At 42.7% G+C, this 20,812-nt stretch overlaps 1 pseudogene; it reads left to right on the plus strand.

The window, feature by feature from the left end:
• The first annotated feature begins 7,476 nt into the window (after positions 1 to 7,476).
• Positions 7,477 to 10,530, plus strand: LOC116898361 (annotated as a pseudogene).
• Positions 10,531 to 20,812: the final 10,282 nt, after the last annotated feature.

Raw genomic sequence — 20,812 nt, forward strand, 5'->3', positions numbered from 1 at the left:
CCCGGTTTCCTGTCTATAACCCCCTATCCCATCCCTCCTCCTCCTTCTTCTATAAGGGTGTTCCCCTACCCACCCATCTACCCCTCCCCTCCTTCTCGCCCTGACATTCCCTTACACTGTGGGGTGGAGACTTGGCAGGACCAAGGGCTTCTCCTCCCATTGGTGCCCAACAAGGCCAACCTCTGCTACATATGCAACTGGAGCCGTGAGTCTGTCCTTGTGTACTCTTTGGATGGTGTTTTAGTACCTGGGTGTTGTGGTTTGCTCTGAAGTTATCTGTATTTTGATGCTAATTCCACTGCCCCAAGGACAGCTGCCTAGTCAAGGACTCAGAACTCAGGTGACTTCACCAGAACCACCTCCGCATTGAATTTGTAAAGTACAGGTGAGGGGCAGGTACAGGATAGAAGGAGGCCTGTCATTGGAGGAGAAGGAAGGATGGGCGAGAGAGAAGTTTGAAGGAAGAGGAGGAGAGGAGAAGAAAAGGGACAGAGACGGAGGGAGGGTGAGAAGCCATGGCAGGTGATGCTAAGATTCTGCTCTGTGTATTTACAGGTTGTTATCAATGTTTTTAAGGGATGGATGGTACCGGGCTTTGTATGATTAAGTGGGCAATTTTATCTTATCAATTGGGTCAAAGATTATTGTGTTGTGTGTTCTTTTATGTGAGGGTTTGAGTATAGGAAAGCGTGCGGCTGGGATGTGTTTCCGCCAAGATATCTAGCAGGTATCGTGGGACACCAAGGTGTGGACAGGGGTAAAAGACAACTATACTTTTTTATTTTTATATTATTACAACAACACCTGGGAGCTCTGGTTAGTTGATGTTGTTGTTCTTATGGGGTTGCTAACCCTGATTTTCAATAGTTGAGTTTTTTCCTGGAGGAGGGAAGTCAGTCGCTGCTGAATTCCCAGGGTGTGACTGTGAGGGCTGCTGAATGGGTTAGGGCATACTGATGTGTGGTGTATATTTAGATGGTAGCCAAAGCTCAAAAACAACCAAGTGTAGCTCCCCTCCCCCCTTTTAAAAAACAGTTTTCCTATTTTAATGCATCCCAAGGGTTTGTCTCTTTGGACCTGTAGACCAATCCTTATAGAAACGGTTTTATAGGCAGGTCTATCATTCTTTTCAACTGGTGTTTCCCCCAGTGCTTTCCTTCTGTTTCCTTGCGTTTTCCTTTTATATTTTCTCTCTTAAAAGCTATAGTCCGCACGTTTTAAGCAAAGCCCTCTTCCTCTTTCTCTCTCTTCCCACATCTTCCTCAGATGCCAAGCTTCTTCTTGCTTCCTTACAAAACTTTTAAATTTAAGTGATTTATAAAAAGGCCCTCAAATTAACAACACAATGGTGTCTCCTTTTATAGTTAGGTTATGAAAATGTAGAGGACAATGACTTGGTTAGCTCTAGGTTGGTTCTTTGAAACTTGGGATAGGGATGGCAGGAAGGAAAAGGATTTGTGTGGTTGTATATGTGTGTGTGGACGCAAGACACAGGTGTCCATTAGGTGCTGTCTACCTTGCGTATATTGGGACAGGATTTCTTTAGTGGTGTGCTACTCACTGACTGGGCCTTAGGGGTCTGTTGTCACTGTCTCCCCAGTGTAGCACATACTAGCATGCCCAGCTTTGTCGTGTGACTTCTAAGAATTGAACCCAGGCCACTGAATTTGCAAGGCGAGCATTTGATTGGGTGAGATAACTCCCAGTATTGGCATGGCATTTCTTAGGAAACAGAAAATTCAAGTATCTCTTACGTAAGTGATAACCTCTTTGAGTGAGTCCCCAAGGCACAGCAATCTCTATAGCTTTCTCAGACCCGGGATGTGTTACAGTCAGAGAGGAATTTCCTCATTTCCTCCCTTCAGTGACTTTGTAGATAGAAGAGGGAGGGGAATAGAGATGTAAGAAAACAATCAGTTCAATCTAGCAGTGACCGCCACTGTGTCATCTACATTGCAAAAAAAAAAAAAAAAAAATTACTCTCAGGAGCAAATTTGAAGTGATTCCATGGAAGAAAGGGTCTGTGTTAAACAACTAGAAATTCTTACAACTTTCCCACATATTCAACATAACTGAGGAAAAAGATTACAGATGTGTTTAATCCACAATTCCCCTGTTTATATATATGCAGGATGGAGGTGAAACTGAGCAGCGGATGGCAGAAGACCCACACATATTTAGGTTTCCTTAATCACTTTCTAAAAGTGTCTACTATGGATAGTCATCTAGAAATTTTCTTAAAATTTCCATTGATTTGCTTACGTTGTAACAGATGTCACATTCTTTTTCTAAAAAGTGAAAAAGGGAAGTGACCCAGGACAAACGTGTCATGGTTCATTGACGAAAGTATCTTAAGAACAACCTGTATGTGGTAGAATGCTCTGTGTGTGTGTGTGTGTGTGAGAGAGAGAGAGAGAGAGAGAGAGAGAGAGGAGAGAGAGAGAGGAGAGACAGAGACAGAGAGACAGAGACAGAGAGAGACAGAGACAGAGACAGAGAGACAGACAGACAGAGAGACAGACAGAGAGAGACAGAGAGACAGAGAGAGACAGACAGAGAGAGACAGAGACCGAGATGGATATAGGGGGAGAGGGAGAAGGAGAGGGAGGGAGACAAGCATGAAGAAGTTTTATCTATACTTCAAATGTAAAGTGTAGCTAAAACTATGTTTTTTAAAAAAGGTCGCAAGGGAAAACTTGTGAAAAAGGAATCCAGGGGACAGGATTTTGTCCATACCAATTTAAATATTTTACAGTTACATTTTAAAAGTGATTTATTTTATTTTTAAGCCTGTGTGTGCGTGTGTGTGTGTGTGTGTGTGTGTGTGTGTGTGTGTGTGTGTGTGTGTGTGTGTGTGTGCTACATGAGTGTAATGCCCAAAAGAGACCAGAAGAGGGCGTTGGGTCCTCTGGTGCAGTAATTACAGTCCTTCGTAAGCCACCTGACATGAGAGCTAGGAGCTGACCTCAGGTCCTTTTTGAGATCAGTAAGCACTCTTACACACTGATATCTCTCCCATATCCCATCATTAAACTTTCATCTCTCCTCTGTTCAAAGGTTATAGAATCTGTTCACTGAGGCCCAGTCAGCTCTAATGTAAGTTGGATTTAGATGTTTTTATTTTCTTTAGTTAATGATGAAGATGATCACACTGTTGTTTAAAAGGGTTCAGAAAATTAATGTAATACCTATAAAAATTTTAGATCCTTGAATTAGATCAGAATACTTTTCTAAAAATATTTAAAGTAGTTTAACAATTCTATTCAAATTCTATTTAATTCTATTCAAATATTCTGTCATAAACTTATGAAAAGCAGGGGGGCAAAGATCAAGTGCCACTCTAGTGTGTCGACCATTTCCTTGATATTGGAATTTATATCAACACACTTTTTTTTTTTATAGGAAAACACATTTCCCACAACATATCTCTTTGCATTTAAAGATTCAATTTAATTTTGGGGCTGTCTTGTAAGGACACGAACGTTAGACATATTAGTGAGGTACCATGTGAAACCTTGGTACATGTAATCACTGTATAATAGGATCATACACATCTGTCTCTAAAGAGTTCTCTGTGGTGGAAGCATCAGGACTCTTCCCTTCTAGCATTTTCAGATAAATAGCCTCCATTCTACTGGCTATCAGCACATAAATCCTTTACAATCACCACAGGGAGGCTCCACACTGATGGCAGAGTCTTCTGCCGTTCTCTACTTCCTATTCTCCCAGCCTCTGGGAGTCAACATTTTTAGATTTCCTATAGGATTGAACACATATAGACCTTGTCTTTCTGTGTCCTATTTCACTAAATATAATTACCTCTGCTTCCACTATGCTGATTGAAACATCAGGGTTTTATTGTTTTTATGACTAAATACCATTGTGTTTTGTACAGGTGAGGACTTTCAGTAGGATGAGTGTTTCTATCCACTTGTTGGCTACTGGGAGTATTGTTATAATAAACATGAGCATGCAGGGATTGTTCACACAGTGATTACATTTTCTTCCAATACATGCCCAGGACCTGAAATATGGGATTGTTTGCCTTGTGATTTGAAGATGAAATGTCCCTGCAGGCTCATGTGTTTCAACACTTGCTCTCCAGCTGGTTGGAAATGGTTATGGACTTTTTAGAAGGTAGAGTCTGGCCAGAGGAAGTATATTTCTAGGTGAGCTTTCCAGTTTGGTGACCTGGTCCCAGTTTTTATCCACTGTTTCTGGACTGAGGATGCGGTGTGGTGGCTTAGCTTCATACTCTTACTGTGATGCCTTCCGGCCATGATAGAATGTATATCCCACTCTGCAACTGTGAGCTAAGATGAACCTTTCTCCTTTCAGTCGCCCTTTTCAGAGTGTTTTACCACAGCAATGGAAAAGTAATAGCCACTAGGGCAAATTTATTTTGAATTGACAAATGTCTGTATTGTTTTTCATTCTGACTGTCCTAACTTACATTACTAGCAATATTGTCCTTGAGGTCCCTTTTCTTCTTATTCTTGCCACCACTCGCCATCTTTTGTCCTTTTCTTTCCGTTTTCTCTATCGTTGGGGGGTCATGTGAGGGCAGGGCTCTACTAGTGAGCGCCTTTAAAGAGGTTGCTCTCTTTTTTTTTTTCCGGAGCTGGGGACTGAACCCAGGGCCTTGCGCTCGCTAGGCAGGCGCTCTACCGCTGAACTAAATCCCCAACCCTAAAGAGGTTGCTCTCTTTCAGTGCATTCTGATCTTTCCTATTGTGTTTTCAAGAAAGTTTCCTGGTGCTTTTGAAATCTATGTGCACCTTTATCTCAGTGCCTTAAACAAGAGGCTAAGGGTCTGGAAAATCTAGTGAAGATCAAAGGTAACAGAGGTATACCACCTATTCCTTGGAATTATTCAAGCTAGATCATTATTCACATATAAACAAAGTATGTAAAATGAATTAAGAATAAAAAAACATTCCAACTTGTGCACATGGCTATGGTTGAGCTGGGAATAGAAACTTACTGTGCAATTAGTTAGCCAAGGCCAGGTTCAGTTGATAGCCAGGGCCATATATCAAGAGCCCTGATTAGACAGACATGCCTATTACTCAGTCCCCAGAACACGTGTAGACATTAGGAACATGTGGTTAACGTGAGCCTTGGAGAGCATCTCTTATGCCTATCTAATTTTAGATAAAGTGAATTTCGTGATGGATAGAATCTGCATACTCTGAAATATCAAAACTATTCCAAGAAGCCATTAAGAATGTACACCTTTTTGGTTCTGGAAATAGATACACAATGAATCACTTCTGCTGCGATGTGAATTTCTTACTGCTTCAGAGGAGAGTAATAAACATTTCAGAGGCATCGAATTAGACAGCCTGTCAGCCTTGCTTGGCATTAACCGAAAAATTTCTTTCCCATCTGTTAAGTGCTCCTAATATCCTTTGGATATTATAGGATTGCCGTTCACATGTTCTTTAAATAATTCATCAAATATTGAGAGCCTTCTGAGTTTGTACTGAAGATGAGAAGTGAAATGGTGTCATTGGATGAATCACGAAGTATTACCATGCATAAAAACTGTTATAAAGAGGTGTGGTGGAGCACAGCTGTCGTCGCGGCTCTCGGGAGTCTTTGGCAGTAGTAGGATGAGTTTGAGGCAGCCTGGTCTACCAAGTGACCTAGGCTCATGTAGTTTTATTGAGAAAAGAAAGTGCTCTTCAAGTGCAAAAGTTGAAAGGAACATTTCAGTTAGAAAGGAAGCAGCATCAGGAAGGACCTATTTTTATCACATGGAGACTGTAGTTAATAAAAACCATGGCAGTGTTGGGCTAAGGATGTGGCTCACAAGTAGAGCACATGACTAATGGTGCTGATGGCCCTGGGTTTGATCTCCAGTACTACTGATAAGAATATGCTGTTGTGATTTTGAAGATCTCCAAAAGCAGATTCCAAAAGTAGATTCCAATGGTTCTCGCAACAAAACATGTGACATGACTTATGATTTCATTTCAGCTACTCCACAAGGAGTGCGTATGTCATCGTCATGTCGCAATGAGTGCATTTGCTAATGAAAACCTCGAGGGAAAAGTGAGAATAGCAGGCAACGTGATAGTGTCATTGTTCTGTGCTATTGTAACATGATGCCCGGCGTTGGGTAATATGTAAGGGTAGGGAGGTTTGAGCTCAAAATTCTGGGAGCTGGACAGTCCAAATAGCATAGTGTTATTGTGTGGATGGTTTTACATCAGGAGCACAGTGAACTCACATGGTAAGACAAGACAGACAGAAGAGAAAATGAGCCAAACGACTTGGAACTTACTCTAAAACCTTATTCTCATGGGCTAAAACCCATTTCTAGAAGACTTTATTTACTTTCTAGAGGCAACGTTGATTGATTCATTCATTCATAAGGACGGAACTTCCATAACTTAATTACACTGACTAGTTAGTTCCACTTCTCAATACCATTGTAGTGAAGACCACACTTTCAGTATGTGAAGCAATGGGACACAAACCACATCTGAACCACAGAGTGGTCTGACCCCCCTTTCTCTCTTCCTTCTTCCTTTCATGCCTGTGTGTGTGTGTGTGTGTGTGTGTGTGTGTGTGTGTGTGTGTGTGTGTGTGTGTATGGGGGGGCGGATAGAGGTGCAGGTTATTGGTCAACCTCAGGAATCTTCCTCAATCACTCATCGATGGCCAGTGTTAATTGACAACTTGACAGAATCTAGAATCACCGGGAGGATAGATCTTTGACCATGTCTCTTTGGGAGATTTCCTTGAGTGCATTTGGATGGAGGACTTGCCTCTGTGGGTAGTACCATTCCCTAGCTGAGATACTGGACCGTATATATGGAGGAAGGGGACTAGAGGAGCAGCATGCAAACATGACAGTTTCTGATTCTGGTTACATTGTGACTATGAGCTTCAGGCTCTTATCTCCTTGACTTCCACCCCAGGATGGACTGTACCCTTGTGCTGTGAGTCAGAATACACTGCCCTCCCCTCCTTTTTTTTTTTTTTTTTTTTTTTTTAATGTCCTGTGCAAGTTGCTTTGTCATGGACTTTACAACAGGACCAGGAAAAGGAAACTAAGTGAGCTTCCGTTTCACTTTCAGAGCCAGGGTAATTTTTCTGAACCTGATACTTGCTGATTGGCTAGACCAGCTGGCCACTAATCTCTGGCGTTCCTCCTGTCTCTGCCCTGCTCTTGCCGATATAGATGCAGCACTGCTCTTATTGTACGCTTGTGTGTCTATGTGTTTATTTGTGGGACTCAGGTCCTCAAGCTTCCATGGCAAACATCGTCATCTATGGCATCTTTCCGGCACTTTTTAAAAAATGCTCTTCTACAAACCCATATGACCCAGAAGAAGACTTCACGAGCTAAAGTCACACTCCACAGGCTGAACTAAGAGACTTCTAGGGTCTTATGCCCATGTGTGAGGTTCTTTTTTACTGAGTTCACAAAAGTATTAAAAATTCTCTCCTGAGCGCCAAGCCACCATGCTTGGCTCTCACCAGAAGCCGAAGTTTGTGGTCCGTGCTACCATGGAGGTCCATAGAGTTGTCTGCGGTCTGTGCTGCACCCGGAAACCGCGTTTGTGTCCATGGATCATACTGTCTGAGCAGCCTGCACTGCCACCTGAGGCCATGTTGCTACCTGTGGTCCAGATTACCTCTGAGGGCCATGTCTGGTTTTGTGGTGGTCACATTGCAGTTGGGAGCTATTTTCACGATCTGTGCTGTCCCTACAAACCATCCGTTTGGGGGCCTGTGATCCATGCTTCCAATGACAGTGAAGAGCAAGGAGGGTACTTTTGCTGTGATAACTGTGATTGCAGATACAGGGTTGAGAGAGGAACACGGAAGGCTTTTGTGATATACCCCCTCCCCTGACCCCCATCAAGGCAGTAACAGCCTAGACAGGAAGATACTTGAGAAGTGTGTGTGTGTGTGTGTGTGTGTGTGTGTGTGTGTGTGTGTGTGTGTGTGTGTTCTTTAATCGTTTTTTTACAGTCCAGTCGTTATCCCTTTCCAGGCCACCCTCTGACTGTTCCTCATCCTAGTTCTCCTCCCACTCCCTCTCCAAAAGGATGCCCCCCCCATCCAGACCTCCACACTCGAGGGTTAGGTACCTCTTCTATCACTGAGGCCAGACCCGGCAGTCCTCTGCTGTAAATGTGTAGGTGGCCTCATATCAGCTGGTGTATCCTGCCTGGTTGGTGGCTCAGTGTCTGAGAGATCTCGGAAATCCAGGTTAGTTGAGACTGCTGGTATTCCCATGGGGTCACCTTTCCCCATAGTTTCTTCCACCTTTTTCCTAATTCAACCACAGGGGTCCGCAGCCTTTGTCCATTGGTTGGGTGTAAGTTAAGTATCTGCATCTGACTCTTTCAGCTGCTTGTTGGGTCTCTTGGAGGGCAGCCATGCTAGGCTCCCATTTGTAAGCACACCATAGCATGAGTAAGTGTCAGGCCTTGGAGTCTCCCTTGAGCTGAATCCCGATTTGGGCCTGTCACTGGACCTCATTTCCCTGTCTTTTCTTCAATTTTGTCCCTGCAGTTCTTTCAGAGAGTAGCAATTATGGGTCAGAGTTTTTGACTGTGGGATGGCAACCCCATCCCTCCACTTGATGCCCTGGTTTTCTAGTGGACGTGGATTCTACAAGTTCCCTCTCCCCACGGTAGGGCATTTCATCTAAGGTCCCTCCCTGTGAGTCCTGAACGTTTCTCACCTCCCAGGTCTCTGGTACATTCTAGAGTGTCCTCCACCTCCTACCTCCCAAGGTTGCCTGTTTCTATTCTTTCTGCTGGCCCTCAGGGCTTCACTCCTGTCCCCCCATCCCAATACCTGAAGATGTTTCCCTCTTCCCCTCTGCCCCTCCTCCTGGGATTACTTTCTTCTCCCTCCCAAGTGGGATTGAGGCCCTTTGGCTTGTTAACCTTCTTGAGTTCTGTGGATTGTATCCTGGGTATTCTGTACTTTTTGGCTTGTATCCCCTTATCAGTATGTATATACCATGCATGTCTTTTGGGTCTGAGTTACCTCACTCAGGATGATATTTTCTAGTTCCATCCATTTGCCTGCAAAACTCATGATGTCCTCATTCTGGAGAAGTGTTATGGGGATGCTAAAATGTGACTCTCCACAATTGGAGGTCTTTGACAGGGATGTGATAGGGGAAGGACTCAGCCCTATTTAAGGGGCAGGCCACTAAGAGTTTGGACACGCTCCAGTGAGTACATACATAACACAACGTTGGACTTTTAAAACGATTCTTATGTTTATTTTTAACATTTTTTGTGGGGTTGGGGGGGCAGAAATGGAAGGATTGGGAAGTGGGTATGATGGGTCGCATGGTGGGGATTCTCAGAATCAATAAAATGTTATGTTAAAAATTCTCTTGAGCCAGAGATGGAGCCCAGGTGACTGGAGTGAAGATTGTGGCAGACTTGGGCATGGGAGGACCTGGGCAAGCACTGGCTGTAGGGGAGGTGGCCATAAGCTGCCCTCATTCTGCCTAGTGGTGAGTAGAGTGGTCCAAGTCATAAACCAAGTGCTAGCAAAGAAGATTTAATATTTCATATCACAACCAAAAAGTTAAACAACTTCCAGAACCAGAAAAGAATCTGCTTGAACACAGATCAGCATAGATTGGTCTGAATGATGCTTTTGGGGGCCTAAGCAAACAGTAGATTTCGGCTCATCTTGAACGTGACACACGCTCTAGTGGCTCCTAGCTTATCAATGGCCGTGATCCCATTTGTTTTTATTTTTTTTCTCCATTTTTATTAATTTGGATATTTCTTATTTACATTTCAATTGTTATTACCTTTCCAGGTTTCCAAGCAAACATCCCCCTAACCCCTTCCCCTTCCCTTCTCTATTGGTGTTCCCCTCCCCATCCTCCCCCCATTATCGCCCTCCCCCCAACAATCACGTTCACTGGGGATTCAGTCTTGGCAGGACAAGGGCTTTCCCTTCCACTGGGGCTCTTACTAGGCTATTCATTGCTACCTATGAATTTGGAGCCCAGGGTCAGTCCGTGTATAGTCTTTGGGTAGTGGCTTAGTCCCTGGAAGCTCTGGTTGCTTGGCATTGTTGTACATATGGGGTCTCAAGCCCCTTTAAGCTCTTCCAGTCCTTTCTCTGATTCCTTCAACGGGGGTCCCGTTCTCAGTTCAGTGGTTTGCTGCTGGCATTCGCCTATGTACTTGTCCTACAATAGCTCTGTAAGTTTACCATTGGAGTATTGGAGTATAGGTGATTTGAACTGTGAAACCTGTACCATGACATGGGGTACACTAGTTGGTTTTGTTCTGGGTGGTCTAGACCCTATCCTTTTGGCTATACCCCTGAATGTGGGCCTTGCTGCCAAGTGTGAATCAAGCCTTCTACTTCAGTTGGGAAACATCTTCAATTACTGGATTATAGTTTCTAAGCTTGTCTTTAGAAAAATGTTATTTCCTATGTCAGACCGTGTTTGCAGCATACTAACCTGGGTCTAGACAATATAAAATCCCCATAAAGGCTCTTCAATTACCTGGATCTGGTTGAAAAATTAAAACAAATGTTACAACAAAAGTAAAATGGTGTAACAATTCTTTTTTGTGTCTGTTTTGTATACTTCTTAAAGGCAGTAAGAGATTCTATCCACCTGTGAATCAGTTGATTGGCTAAGGGCTGACTTCTTAGGGAAGGCAAAATGAAGAGGGAAGAGGCAGGCTTCTGAGGAACAAGAAGACTGGATTCTCTTCTTAGAACAGCATTAACATGTTTGTGGGCAATGACCAGGACAACACATGAGTGCTGGCTTAGACATTAGGGTGTGCGGGTGCCGTTGGCTCCCCGCCCTTCTTCCTCTCTGCCTACATCTAATGTCAGCCACCATGTGGACTTCCCCTGAGAGAGCCACTGGCATTTTGCTGATGGTCTCCCCTTTTCCTGGGAACTGTCTGAGTTAAGTGCAGACTACACGTGGGAGAGATTTCTGAACCTAGGGCAACATTAACCAAGGATACTGGGAAGCCCTTTTAGAAAAGTCACACATTTGTGTCTTTTGAGGAGGTGGGGACTGATTTTTCGTTTATTTCTGAGAGACTCTGGCAGAATCAAATCCGCATTTATAATAAGAAGACAAGCGTATGCTTTTCCTCTTTTCCACTCTCTCACTTCCTCCTTCTTGATTCTTGAGGTCTTTGTCCAAGCAACTACCTGAACTCATGTCCTATTTCACGCTCTGTTGTCAGGACAACAGGGCCACGCAAGCCAGGATAACAGCCTCAGTGGCACAGGCCTCCAGTAGCCATTTAATATGGTCAGTACTCTTCTACTCCAGGGAGTCCTCTCACCAGTATGATTTCCTCAGAAATTTCATGCACTCCCTTATCCACAAGTAGCTCCACAGAGAACATCCACGGAGAACATCCGTTTGTCTGTCTGTTTGTGGTCCTAGAATAGCTTTCCTCTATTTGTCTTGCAACATTTATATAACTTTGGTTTTGTTCTCACTTGTCTGAGAACCCTAGCCAAAAAACAAGCACGAATCCACACAATATCTCCAAGGACAAGAACACTTGGATCTTCTCTGAAACCTTTTCAAGCACTCTAAGTCGTAACTTTTTTTTAAGACTCTTCAAGAAGAAGAAATGTGTGACCTAACTATTTCCAATCTTTGTTTCCCCTGCCGTTTCAAAGACAAATTCAGTAGGTGAGCCCCTACAAAAATCATTTGCTTAATATATATTTATTAATACATTTTTAAAGGGTTCTTAGAGACCTTTGTAGATGCATCTTGACTATACACTCACTCAACTCCTACCCCCACTCATTCAAGATTCAACCTCTCTTTCCTGTGCCCTCAGTTATATCCTTAAAAAAAAAAATAAAGACTGCCTTTCATCTGTTAACCCAGCCCTCCAGCATTCACAGCCCCCTTCCCCTTCTGTAATGTTCCCTGAGACTTAAGTGTAGGGATTGTGTTGTAAAAGCTTTAACTGGGGACAGGCATCTGAAAGTCAGTTTATCTCTGCATTTGGACCATTTGTAGATTTCTATGGTGATTTCCATTTGCTTCAAAAACGGAACTTCTCTGACAAAGGGTGAGAGCTGAACTTATCTGGGATTATAAAGATATGCATTTAGATTACTGGTAATTGTACTCGTTAGCATGTTCCAGAGTGGGGTTTTGAAGGGGAATGGATTTAATATTGTGCTGTATAATACTTTTCCAGTATCCATTCCCTAGCTCCCTTTCTTTAGATCTTTTTTTTTTTCATCTTTATTAACTTGAGTATTTCTTATTTACATTTCGATTGTCATTCCCTTTCCTGGTTTCCGGGCCAACATCCCCCTCCCCTTCTCTATTGGAGTTCCCCTCCCCATCCTCCCCCCATTACTGCCCTCCCCCCAACAATCCCGTTCACTGGGGCTTCAGTCTTGACAGGACCAAGGGCTTCCCCTTCCACTGGTGCTCTTACTAGGATATTCATTGCTACCTATGAGGTCAGAGTCCAGGGTCAGTCCATGTATAGTCTTTAGGTAGTGGCTTAGTCCCTGGAAGCTCTGGTTGCTTGGCATTGTTGTTCATATGGGGTCTCGAGCCCCTTCAAGCTCTTTCAGTCATTTCTAAGATTCCTTCAATGGGGGGTCCCACAGTACTTGTCTACACTTCTTTCCCTCAAACCAGATATCAGCATTCTCATATCATCTGGTAGGTGGTACCAGTTCAGAGCTGTTATGAAACCTGACTTTATCTAAAGACTTGATAACAGTAGAAAGGAATCATAACACTAATCAGAAAGCAGCCTAATATAAAATTAAATTAATGAATCACAGCCATGTGTACTTTAGGGACTCCAACATTTCTATAGGTTTATTGGCTCTGGACTGCTACCACTGTGGTTTGCTCCCTCATGCTCTAGCTCTGTTGTGTCCTTATCTTCTCTTTCTCAAAGTCTTCAGACTTATATCCCATGTATTCCAAGAATTATGGTGCACGGAACTTAACAGTAATGTGTTAAATAGTTTAGCTTCACTCTTTATTGTCAGCTTTATTAGACTACTTCAATTACTGCCTTCAATCACACATGTGCCAGTGATATGTCCTCACTAACTAACTGTCCATTTGTGACGTGCAGTAAATGAGTGAGATATTGGCAGACATTTTGAAAATCACAGCCCTCTCCAACTGTCGAAAGACAAAAATCCTTAAAAGATGTCCTGGTTGAAATATTACTGAAGGCATCTCCGCTTATGTGCCCATGTCAGACAAAGCAGGCTCCGAGGAGACTGCTTTACCCATCCTCAGAATATCCAGTCCCAGAGTCACACATGCTCCACTGACCATGTCTTCCCATTAGATAAAACCCAGGTGACCTTATCTGGCATGTAGTCCCATCATGAGCCTACCTTTGGTGTGTTTCTCAGTTTCCTCTTGTGGTCAGGGTCAAGAATATAAAATGAATTGAGACTGTCTGTCAGAATAGGCATTTTTAACTTATATTTTCTATGTCAAATATTCATTTTTTGAGTTGGTCTCAGAATGCTACATTGACTGTACTCCAGGTGATGACGCACTAAGATGCCCATATTTAATGTCCTGAAGTAAATTGCGTCTGACTGCAGATTCTTAGAATGGGTGAGGTACGAGGCAAGGAGTTTTATCGTTAAGTTAATGGCAGTAGTCAGATCCTCTGTTGCTCTCTGACTCCTCCTCTAATACCACTACACTTCTCTTTCCTTCCTGGGATTAGTATGACATGAATGTTAGATATTTTGCTAAAAATCCAGCTGTTCTTGAAGGGGTATTTACCTTTTTTTCCCCTAGTGTTGACTCATTTACTCTCTGTGCAGATCGGGATGCTGTGTTATTTTCCCTCCGACTTGACTTCAGTGATTCTTTGATCAGTCACCGTCATTCTACTGTTGAGATAACAATTTGCTTTTGTTTTAATTATCTGCCCTGCCTCCACATTTGGTTAAGGTCAAGTGTCTCCCTCCGCTGTTCCTCACAGTGGTATTTGGAGACAGGCTCTATCAGTGACCTCGGAGCTTACCAACTGGCTAGAATGGCTTGCTGCCAAGCTCCAGGGACCCTGCTGCCTCTGTGTGTACAGTTCTGGGATTATACACATGACCACGGCACCAGACTTTTTATATGGAGGCTGAGATCTGACCTGAGGTCTTCATGTTTGCCCTGCAAACCTTTTTCTGACTGAGCCATCTCTCCAGTCTCTGTTTATCATGGTTTCAGGTGAAAGAATCTTTGCATCCTTCATCTCTATGTCTTCTGCTGAGATTTCTTATTTTTCCTTGTTTCAAAGATGTTTATGAGTACATTTAAATATATCTAGCTTTGTAAACACTATTGGCTATTTCTCCCTTTTACAAAACGTTGGTGTTGCTATTTATTTTATTTTCTCATTCATGTTGAGTGTGATAACAGGGGGGGCAGGTGACTTCTGTTTTTGTTTTGTTTTGTTTTGTTTTTCACTATTGAAGACTGGACCCAGCGCCTTAGGCATGACAGATAAAAGCTCTTCCATTGAACTATGTCTCTAACCCAAGGTAGGTGAGCTTTTAAGTCCACGATGCAGGTACACTTGTAATCTAAGTGACTCCGGTGGCTGAGTTGGGCGGATAGAATAAGGACAGTGTGGCAGATGCAGTTACCTCATCTTAGGTAAACAACATTGTCTTTGGACACCACTGGTGGCCAAACAAGCATGTGTTCCTCCTGCAAGGACCATGTGTTAACTCCTGAAACTTCCTACTTTAGACAACAAGAAATAGCAACATCCCTCCCAGAAACCCCTATACAGTGTTTCCATGGGTTCTAATCCCAGAAAGGAAAGATAAATAGAACGGCTCTGGAAACAGATTTCATTATGCTGCTTAAACTTGAAAGTCTACTTTCTTTCATTATTAATTTTTTTTAACTTTTAACAGTCTTTTGTAAATAGTGAAATTTTAAGAACTTGTATGTAGTAGGAAGAATAGGAGAAAATCATGTCTTTTCCATTTGGACACAAGTAGAAATATCTGATAGGGTTGTCTTGTTTTGTTTTGTTTTTAAGATCCCATGACCTGGAGTCTTTGAGCCCATACCCCATCTATCCACCACAGAGTAAGCTCTGATTAAATTCACATGCTGGCTAAGCATTTGAGCCACGGTACGTCTCATCTAGCTGTGTGAAGGTCAGGACTTCAGTTTCCTAGGCTCATTTATTTCCACCCACACCTGTATTCATCTTCTCTTTATCAAAAGGTTGCCCTTTCATGGACATTCTACAGTTTGTTCCCACTGTCTGATCCTTATCTGGATTATGTATACAGTAAATAAAATTCTCTGTATTCTGGAAAAAAATACTAAAAGAATAAAAATAATTTATGTTATAAATCAGTTATGTTTCTTCACTACAATTTTAAACTTATGATTTAATGACTTTATTTTAGCCTTACAAAATTACTATTTTCTTACAAGAAAACATTTTGATTTACTTTGTAATATAACCATTTTTGTGTGTGCATATGTGGGCGGTTAAACGTGCACACACATATGTTATATTGTTGAATAGAAGACGAAAACTAAAAAAAAAAGAAACAATAAAATACATAAAATATTCAGGTTAAGTTATGTCTGACATTATTAAAATTGCTTGTATAATCATTTCTCAAGTCCCTCTCAATATTCATAATTACTGTTTTCCCCTAGTATTGAGTCGAGAAAGGCCAAACAGGAGAATACCACATAGAATGTTAGTAATGCAGAAAGTGTGCTGAACTCCAGTCCCATAACACCAATTATACTAATGTTATGGCTCCATGATTTTCTTTCAAAAATAATTTCTATCCTCTAAATTATCTCTAACAAGCTACATCTTGCTACCAGCCATGTCTCAACGGATGTGAAGTGACTGGAAACTTTGAACATCTATAAAAATGTTTATTGGATTTTTGAATAATGAGATTATTCATTAACAATAGGAAACATCATTTTCATGTTTGTTGAGCAACCGCGCCTATTAAACCGCATACTGGGGCTAAGAAAGAGCTCTGTACAGTAAGCTGTCACATGAATTATACCATGATAGAGAACAAGCAACAGGCTAGCCAAGCCTCAGCTGAACACAAAACAGACTGAACACAAAACAGGTTCATTATATGGTAGGGTAACTCCAATGTACCTGGACGAAAAAGAATCCTTCACGCACCGTGGAGTGTGTGTTCACCATGGTTCTTACTGAGCTGTTTATTTCATCTTCTCTGTGTCACCATGCTGTTTAAACTTGGGACGGCTTTAGGGAAGCTGAGGGGGCTGTATTAGTTTCAGTTTTTCTTCACTTACAAAGGAAACAGTCTCCGTGCAATAGGTCACTAAAACCTATTTCTCTAATTTGACTGATTTCCATTTTAAAAAAAAATGTTTTGAGATTATAACATAATGCCAAAATTTCCCCTTTCTTCCCCTCCCTCCAAACCCTTTTATAATGTCTCCTGGCTCTCTTTCAAACTTTCTTCTTCTTTAATTGTGGCAGACAGAATTTACGATCATGGAATCCTGATATCACACTTCAAGCATCTGGAGCTGTGAGAAACAGGTGTCTGTCACTTAATGACCCTGACTGTGGTCCTTTGTTACAGAAGCCCAAACCAACAAAGACACTCCTTGTATTCCAATTGCATCTTTTAGAATAGGATAGGAAACTTGACTTAAGAAATGCTTCATTCAGTCCGATTCGAGTCAGCATTTGGGGAATTAGCCACCGCATCTAATGTGCCATTGCAGTTGTCTTCAGTGCTACTCCAGTGACTGTGACACATGGCCTCTGTTTATCTTTCTGAAGATCACGAATAGTAAAGGCAGGCATTCGGTGAAGAAGTATAGCCATGGTGTGTGTCGTAGAAGAGCTTTTAAAGTTGTCTGGAGAAATTGAATGAATTTAATTAATCTAATTAATTCTAGAGATCCATGAAAACTTGGAACACGTGTAGAAATTGGTCACCAGTACACAGGTCTAGGTAATTGGTGTCAGGTCTTGGGTTGAGATGCACCAGAGTTCAGGGATAGAAGGTGCTTCTAAGCAGTTCAGGTCCTTACATCCGTGTGAGGGCTGTAGCCACCAGTAGTGGCTCATGAGGGAACACTTCTGTCTTCTGTGTCTGGCTATATGGCGTTCACACTGTTTCTTCTTGTTGTTTGCAGCACTGCTTTTTAAAATCTCCCATGTTTTTATGTCTATGTCACCTCCATAATAAATACATTAAGACTTTCACTTTGGGGACAAGTGTCCCAGGAGGGTACTTTTTCTCCTTCCTAGTAGGCTATGATTTTTTTCTAATTGATACAAAAAAGAACTTAGATAAGGATGAACTATGTTCCATGGATTTAGAAACAAGTATTTCCTAAAAGAACCTTTAGTGGCAAAGGGGTTCGGATGATAGGTTGAAGAGGACTTGGGAGCATCTAGGATGTGAGTTAGTGGACACAGGGGTAACAGATACTTTTGACTGGAGAAGGGGAAAAGGAGTTAGGGTTAACATCTAGAGTGGAAGTGAAATTTAAACACTTTTGGAAGGCATTTGTGGTGGTTTGGATGAGAATGGACCCCTAACCTCATATGCTTGAATTCTTGGTCTCCAGCTAGTGAAATTGCTTGGGAAGGATTGGGAATGTTCCTTGTTGGAATAGGTATGCTCTTGTTGAGGGACAAGTCTTACTGGGGATGAGCTTTGAGGTTGCAAAAGTCCATGCCAAACCCAGTCTTGCTTTTCTCTCTGTCCTCTGTCTGCGGATCAATCTCTCAGCTACTGTTCCCGGGCCATCTCTGCTTGACTGCCATCACGTGCCCTACCATGAGTTTCTCCCTCTGAATCTGTAAGGAAGCCCCCAATTAAATGCCTACTTGTATAAGTTGCTCTGGTCATGGTGCTTCATCCCAGTAAGAGAACAGCAATGGAAACGGTCCTCCTGTTCAGAGGAAAGTATAAAAATAAAGGAGGAGGAAAGACATTTTCCCCAAATAATATTGATGACCTTTGCTTTTCTGCAACTAGCGTTAAAGGACAAGTTGAATACTTAAGTGGTAACTAGAACCAGGCGACTCAGAGGAAGGGTCTAGATGCATCATTAAAGTAATTACTTAGAGCTGACAACTGGGTAAAGTGGACAGTACATTGATTGACAAGGCTGCTTCTAGAGATCAGTTTGGGCTGGAGCTAAACTTCAGTTATTGATTTACCCTTTCTAAGCCTGTGATTTCTGTTTTTATAAAAAGCATCGTGTGTGACTTTATTTGTGTGTGTGTGTGTGTGTGTGTGTGTGTGTGTGTGTGTGTTTGCGAAGAGAGAGCCCCATAGATAATTTAGTCTTGTTGGCACACAATAGATGATAGTTCATACAACAGACCATGCTTGATGGACAGAGAGACCACTCTACTGCTATCCTCCATGTGGAGTGAATGCCCTAAAAACTGGGAAGCAGAAATAAATGAGAAGAAGTACAGACTGAGAAAAGAAGTTAAAAGAGCATGGGCTGCAAATAGGTCTACAAGCTCACACAGTAACCATTCATTCCGAATTATAAGGAGAGACCTATGAAGCATAATTTATGAAATGAATGTTAATTTTTCTGTTGTGACGGGTACACATTTCAGTGTGGAATAAATCAACTGACTTCTCTTTGACTTTTCATTCCTCCAGATTGAAGCACAATGAGATTGTTTTTGTTTTTCTCTGGGTGTACTGAAGCTCAAGCGATTTATGTAATAGCAATGTACAATGAGCCATCCAGCCACCGAGTCCCCTGAGGATGTGAGTGGTTGCTACTACTTCTGCCACTTTTGGTCATTGGCCACTGATCCATTCAGTGAGCATATGCGATGACTTCTCTTCTCTGCTACCTAGGGCTTACGATCTCATTAGTTTTTCTTCTATGTCATTTTCTGGCATGGGATGATCACTGAAATATGTCTCATTCCATTTGCTCTGAAGCCCCCTCTTTAGTTTTAAGAAAATCTGGTTCATTTACACAATGGAATACCACTCAGCTATTAAAACAACAACAGAATAAAATTTTCAGGCAAATGTGGAACTAGAAAATATCATCCTGAGTGCGGTAACCCAAGACCCAAAGAACATGCATGGTATGCACTCACTTATATGTGGGTTTAGCTATAAAGTACAGGATAACCGCACTGTAATCCACAGATTACCCGCCCCCCTCCACAAATGACAGGGATTGTCCAAGGGAGGATGCTTGAATCTTACTCAGAAGGGGAAATAAAATAGACATAGAAGGTAGAGGGATGGAACTGAGGAGGAGGGGGTCTGGGGTGGGAAGTGGGGCAGGAGGGAGACAAGTGTAGGGAGAGCAGGGGAGAGAGAATGGAAGTTAGCGACAGGGCAGGAAGCATCTCTTGAACATGCTAGAAGCCTGGGATGGAGGGGGGAGGCCCTAGAGTCTATAGGGTTGACTCTAGCTGAGACTCCTAGCAGTGGAGGGGTATGAGACCTGAAGTGGCCACCTCCAGTAGCCAGGCAGGACTCCCAGTGAAGAGAAAAGGACAGCAACCCACCCATAAAACCTTTGACCGAAAATTTTTCCTGCCTACAAGAAGATCAGGGGAAAAGATATAGCAAAGACTGAAGGGAATGGCCAACCAATGACTGGCCAAACTTGAGACCCACGGGCAAGCACCAATCCCTGCCACTATTAATAATACTCAGTTGTGTTTACAGACAGAAGCCTAACATAACTGTCATTTGAGACGCTCCATCCAGCAGTTGATGGAAACAGATCTAGAGAACCATGGCCAAACATTATGGAAGTCTTGTGGAAGAGTTGGGAGAAGGATCGAGGGGCCTGAAGGGCACTGTGACTTTACAAGAAAACCAATAGAGTCAGCTAACCTGGACCCTTGTGGCTCCCAGAGACTGAACCACCAACCAAAGAGCAAGGTTGGGCTGGACCTAGGCCAGCTGCAATATTTAATAAACATGCAGCTTGGCCTTCATGTGGGTCCCCCAACAACTGTAGTGAGGGCTGTCCCTGAATCTGTTGCCTGCCTGTGGATCCTGTTTCCTTAACTGGGTTGTCTTGTCTGGCCTCAGTGGGAGAGGATTTGCCTAGCTCTACAGAGAATTGATTTGCCAGAGTGGGGTGATACCCCAGGGGGCCTCTCTCTCCTCAGAGGAGAAGTGGAGAGGTCATGGCAGGGGAGGCTGTGTGAGGAGGCACCTGGAGGATGGGGGGGGCGAGTGCTAATCAGGATGTAAAGCCAATAAATAAATTGATTAATGGGGGAAAAAGACTTGAGATGATGGGTAAATATCCAAATTTGTTGTTTGTCCTCTTACAGAAATCATCTGGGAAGAGGCAGCATTTTCTCTCAGATTACCCATACTAGGTCTCTCTTCTCATGTCCTTCAGCCAGGTAGATTATTTTTCTAATCTCCAGGGAAAATCCCTGCCCTTTTGCTTCTTGAATGTTTCCCCTCAGATTCATTCTTGCCCCTTTAAGCTAGAAAACACACAAACCAGAGACGTATAGAAAGTTTTGGTTTTCCACCCCACCCTGTGATACCCACATCCTCAGGAAATAACTCAGAATGGACTAATTGCCTGAAGTGGCTGCACAGATGGGGAAGAGGAACTGGGAAACTCAGGGAAAAGGATCCAGGAGCATCTGAATAACCTGTGCAATGCTAATACAGGACATTAGCTTACAGCTTGCAACCTGAAACACGAACAGTGTAGCCCATTTCAGTCTGGATACTCTCCTCCAGGAGGTTCCTGGAGGAGAACAGGAACAGTTTCATTCTGTACCTTATCCATTCT

The sequence above is a fragment of the Rattus rattus genome, chromosome 4 (assembly GCF_011064425.1).
Source record: "Rattus rattus isolate New Zealand chromosome 4, Rrattus_CSIRO_v1, whole genome shotgun sequence".
Taxonomy (NCBI): domain Eukaryota; kingdom Metazoa; phylum Chordata; class Mammalia; order Rodentia; family Muridae; genus Rattus; species Rattus rattus.